We start from the raw sequence: 5096 nt of genomic DNA, 5'->3' as shown, positions 1-5096 counted from the left end.
CCCTCCTCCCCCCATGCCGGGCTCCATAGCATACGAGTGGCCAGTCACCGCCGCTGGCTTTTCCCTTAGATGCCGTGCCCCCGCGGGCTGCGGCTTTGGCCATGGGGGGGAACCCCCGTGAAGAGGGTCCAGTGCTGGGAACTCTCTCTGCCCCTTACCGGGCTCTCTCTCGCCGTGCCTGGACGGGCTTGCTTTCCATTCTTGGTGGGACCGACGCCGGCACCACGTCTCCCCGGCTTTCTCTGCCCCCGTGCCCCACCGGGCAAACTTCGCTTCGGGGGTTCCACACTTCGGCAGTGGCCGGCGCCAGCCACTCGTCAACTTTTTTTCTTTTCCCCGCTTTCGTTGCCGAGCCCGGGCTGGGCTCCGGCTCACGGACGAGCGAAACCCATCCAACACCGCTGAGGGTGCGCCAGCGGCCGCTCCAAACCGCCGCGCCTTTGTTCGGCCCCGCGGGTCCCCTCTCTGACCCGGGCGAAAGCCACCGAGAAGCCAGACGGACCCCTGCCCAGCCGCCTGGCGGGTGGCTTGGAGCAGCCGCTCGGCAGCGCTGCCCTGGGAGTGCTCGAAGTCGCTTGTTCCCTCATATACGGAACTGGAGGGCCGTCAGCTCCGCGAGCGCACAACCAGCCGACCTCCGCCCAGCGGCAGGTCGCAGAAATCACGCCGGCTTGTACGATGACGTAGGCGGAGGCAGAGCGCAACAGCGACCCCTTGGCGACAAGCGCGATCTCCGCGGAGAGCACGTCTACTCGCCGAGGGAGAGCACGTCTACTCGCCGAGGGAGAGCACGTCTACTCGCCGAGGGAGAGCACGTCTACTCGCCGAGGGAGAGCACGTCTACTCGCCCAGGGAGAGCACGTCTACTCGCCCAGGGAGAGCACGTCTACTCGCCCAGGGAGAGCACGTCTACTCGCCCAGGGAGAGCACGTCTACTCGCCCAGGGAGAGCACGTCTACTCGCCGAGGGAGAGCACGTCTACTCGCCCAGGGAGAGCACGTCTACTCGCCCAGGGAGAGCACGTCTACTCGCCCAGGGAGAGCACGTCTACTCGCCGAGGGAGAGCACGTCTACTCGCCGAGGGAGAGCACGTCTACTCGCCCAGGGAGAGCACGTCTACTCGCCCAGGGAGAGCACGTCTACTCGCCCAGGGAGAGCACGTCTACTCGCCCAGGGAGAGCACGTCTACTAGGGAGAGGCACGTCTACTCGCCCAGGGAGAGCACGTCTACTCGCCCAGGGAGAGCACGTCTACTCGCCGAGGGAGAGCACGTCTACTCGCCCAGGGAGAGCACGTCTACTCGCCCAGGGAGAGCACGTCTACTCGCCCAGGGAGAGCACGTCTACTCGCCGAGGGAGAGCACGTCTACTCGCCGAGGGAGAGCACGTCTACTCGCCGAGGGAGAGCACGTCTACTCGCCCAGGGGAGAGCACGTCTACTCGCCGAGGGAGAGCACGTCTACTCGCCGAGGGAGAGCACGTCTACTCGCCGAGGGAGAGCACGTCTACTCGCCGAGGGAGAGCACGTCTACTCGCCGAGGGAGAGCACGTCTACCTCCCGCCTGAGGGAGAGCACGGGGGGGGGGGACAAAGACAGGCGGCAGCAGCTTCGGTGAACGTCACCCCGGGAGGCGACCGGGGCTGTCCCGGGGCTAGTCCCGGGAAGCCGGCGTCCGACACAGGGAACCGTCAGCTGCCGGACCGGGGGCGAATCCCCGCGGCCACGGCAGGGGTGGGGGCTCGAAGACAGCCGGCAGCCGCTTCGGTGAACGTCACCCGGGAGGAGACTGGGGCCCTCCCGGGACCGTCCCGGGAAGACGACGTTCGGCACGAGATCCCGGCCGCGGCCGGACCGGCTCGAAGCCTCGCGGTCCCGGCAGCAGCCGGGAGCCGCTCGCCGCCTCGGGCTCCCGGCCCCCTACAGATCCGGCGACTCGTTCACGGGCGGCGGGGGGAGGCAGTGGAGGGGGGTGCGGGGAGAAGCGGCAGCGGAGGCGGAGGGGGGGGGGCTCGAAGACAGCCGGCAGCCGCTTCGGTGAACGTCACCCAGGAGGCGATCGGGGCCGTCCCGGGGCCGTCCCGGGATGCCGGCTTCCGGCACGGGGGGTCCCGGCCGCGGCCGGACCGGCTCGTATCCCCGCGGCTCCGGCAGGGGGGGGGGGGGCTCGAAGACAGCCGGCAGTCGCCTCGGGTGAACGTCACCCCGGCCGGCGACCGCGGCCGTTCCGGGGCCGTCCCGGGAAGCCTGCGACAGGCACGGGGGTCCCAGCCGCGGCCGGACCGACTCGAAGCCCCGCGGCCCCGGCACGGGGGAGGCCCAAAGACTGGCGGCAGCCGCTTCGCTGAACGTCACCCGGCCGGCGACCGGGGCCGTCCCGGGGCCCGTCCCGGGATGCCGGCATCCGGCACGGGGTCCCGGCCGCGGCCGGAGCGGCTCGAATCCCCGCGGTCCCGGCAGCAGCAGCGGAGCCGCTCGCCGTTCGGGCTCCCGGCACCCTACGGATCCGCCGACTCGTTCGCCGGCGGCGGGGGGAGGCAGTGAAGGAGGTGCGGGCAGAAGCGGCAGCGGAGGCGGAGGGGGGGGGGGGGCTCGAAGACAGCCGGCAGCCGCTTCGGAGAACGTCACCCGGCCGGCGACCGCGGGCCGGTTCCGGGGCCGTCCCGGGAAGCCTGCGACAGGCACGGGGTCCCGGCCTCGGCCGGACCCGCACTGGGTGCCGCCGCCTCGGGCTTCTCGGGACGGTATGGATCCGCCGACTCGTTCGCCGGCGGCGGGGGGAGGCAGTGGAGGGGGTGCGGGGAGAAGCTGGCAGCGGAGGCGGAGGGGGGGGGGGGCTCGAAGACAGCCGGCAGCCGCTTCGGTGAACGTCACCCGGCCGGCGGACCGGGGGCCGTCCCAGGGCCGTCCGGGGATGCCGGCTTCCGGCACGGGGTCCCGGCCGCGGCCGGAGCGGCTCGAATCCCCGCGGTCCCGGCAGCAGCCGGAGCCGCTCGCCGTTCGGGCTCCCGGCACCCTACAGATCCGGCGACTCGTTCGCGGGGCGGCGGGGGGAGGCAGTGGAGGGGGTGCGGGCAGAAGCGGGCCGCGGAGGCGGAGGGGGGGGGGGGCTCGAAGACAGCCGGCAGCCGCTTCGGGTGAACGTCACCCGGGAGGCGACCGGGACCGGCCCGGGAAGCCATCGTCCGGCCCCGGATCCCGGCCGCGGGCCGGACCGGCTCGAAGCCCCGCGGCCCCGGCACGGGGGAGGCCCAAAGACTGGCGGCAGCCGCTTCGCTGAACGTCACCCGGCCGGCGACCGGGGCCGTCCCGGGGCCGTCCCGGGATGCCGGCTTCCGGCACGGGGGTCCCGGCCGCGGCCGGGAGCGGCTCGAATCCCCGCGGTCCCGGCAGCAGCCGGAGCCGCTCGCCGTTCGGGCTCCCGGCACCCTACGGATCCGCCGACTCGTTCGCCGGGGCGGGGGGAGGCAGTGGAGGGGGTGCGGGCAGAAGCGGCAGCGGAGGCGGAGGGGGGGGGGCTCGAAGACAGCCGGCAGCCGCTTCGGTGAACGTCACCCGGCCGGCGACCGGGGCCGTCCCGGGGCCGTCCGGGGATGCCGGCTTCCGGCACGGGGTCCCGGCCGCGGCCGGAGCGGCTCGAATCCCCGCGGTCCCGGCAGCAGCCGGAGCCGCTCGCCGTTCGGGCTCCCGGCACCCTACAGATCCGGCGACTCGTTCGCCGGCGGCGGGGGGAGGCAGTGGAGGGGGGTGCGGGGAGAAGCGGCCGCGGAGGCGGAGGGGGGGGGGGGGCTCGAAGACAGCCGGCAGCCGCTTTCGGGTGAACGTCACCCGGGAGGCGACCGGGACCGGCCCGGGAAGCCATCGTCCGGCCCGGGATCCCGGCCGCGGCCGGACCGGCTCGAATCCCCGCGGCCCCGGCACGGGGGAGGCCCAAAGACTGGCGGCAGCCGCTTCGCTTGAACGTCACCCGGCCGGCGACCGGGGCCGTCCCGGGGCCGTCCCGGGATGCCGGCTTCCGGCACGGGGTCCCGGCCGCGGCCGGAGCGGCTCGAATCCCCGCGGTCCCGGCAGCAGCCGGAGCCGCTCGCCGTTCGGGCTCCCGGCACCCTACGGATCCGCCGACTCGTTCGCCGGCGGCGGGGGGAGGCAGTGGAGGGGGTGCGGGGAGAAGCGGCAGCGGAGGCGGAGGGGGGGGGGGGGGCTCGAAGACAGCCGGCAGCCGCTTCGGTGAACGTCACCCGGCCGGCGACCGGGGCCGTCCCGGGGCCGTCCGGGGATGCCGGCTTCCGGCACGGGGTCTCCGGCCGCGGCCGGAGCGGCTCGAATCCCCGCGGTCCCGGCAGCAGCCGGAGCCGCTCGCCGTTCGGGCTCCCGGCACCCTACAGATCCGGCGACTCGTTCGCCGGCGGCGGGGGGGAGGCAGTGGAGGGGGTGCGGGGAGAGAAGCGGCAGCGGGAGGCGGAGGGGGGGGGGGGGCTCGAAGACAGCCGGCAGCCGCTTCGGTGAACGTCACCCGGGAGGCGACCGGGACCGGCCCGGGAAGCCATCGTCCGGCCCGGGATCCCGGCCGCGGCCGGACCGGCTCGAATCCCCGCGGCCCCGGCACGGGGGAGGCCCAAAGACTGGCGGCAGCCGCTTCGCTGAACGTCACCCGGCCGGCGACCGGGGCCGTCCGGGGCCGTCCCGGGATGCCGGCTTCCGGCACGGGGTCCCGGCCGCGGCCGGAGCGGCTCGAATCCCCGCGGTCCCCGGCAGCAGCCGGAGCCGCTCGCCGTTCGGGCTCCCGGCACCCTACGGATCCGCCGACTCGTTCGCCGGCGGCGGGGGGAGGCAGTGGAGGGGGTGCGGGCAGAAGCGGCAGCGGAGGCGGAGGGGGGGGGGGCTCGAAGACAGCCGGCAGCCGCTTCGGTGAACGTCACCCGGCCGGCGACCGGGGCCGTCCCGGGGGCCGTCCGGGGATGCCGGCTTCCGGCACGGGGTCCCGGCCGCGGCCGGAGCGGGCTCGAATCCCCCGCGGTCCCGGCAGCAGCCGGAGCCGCTCGCCGTTCGGGGCTCCCGGCACCCTACAGATCCGGCGACTCGTTCGCCGGCGGCGGGGG

Source organism: Melanerpes formicivorus, unplaced genomic scaffold, assembly GCF_026170545.1.
Source record: "Melanerpes formicivorus ecotype bairdi unplaced genomic scaffold, bMelFor1.0.p_v2 SCAF_927, whole genome shotgun sequence".
Taxonomy (NCBI): domain Eukaryota; kingdom Metazoa; phylum Chordata; class Aves; order Piciformes; family Picidae; genus Melanerpes; species Melanerpes formicivorus.
This window is presented reverse-complemented; position numbering follows the sequence as displayed.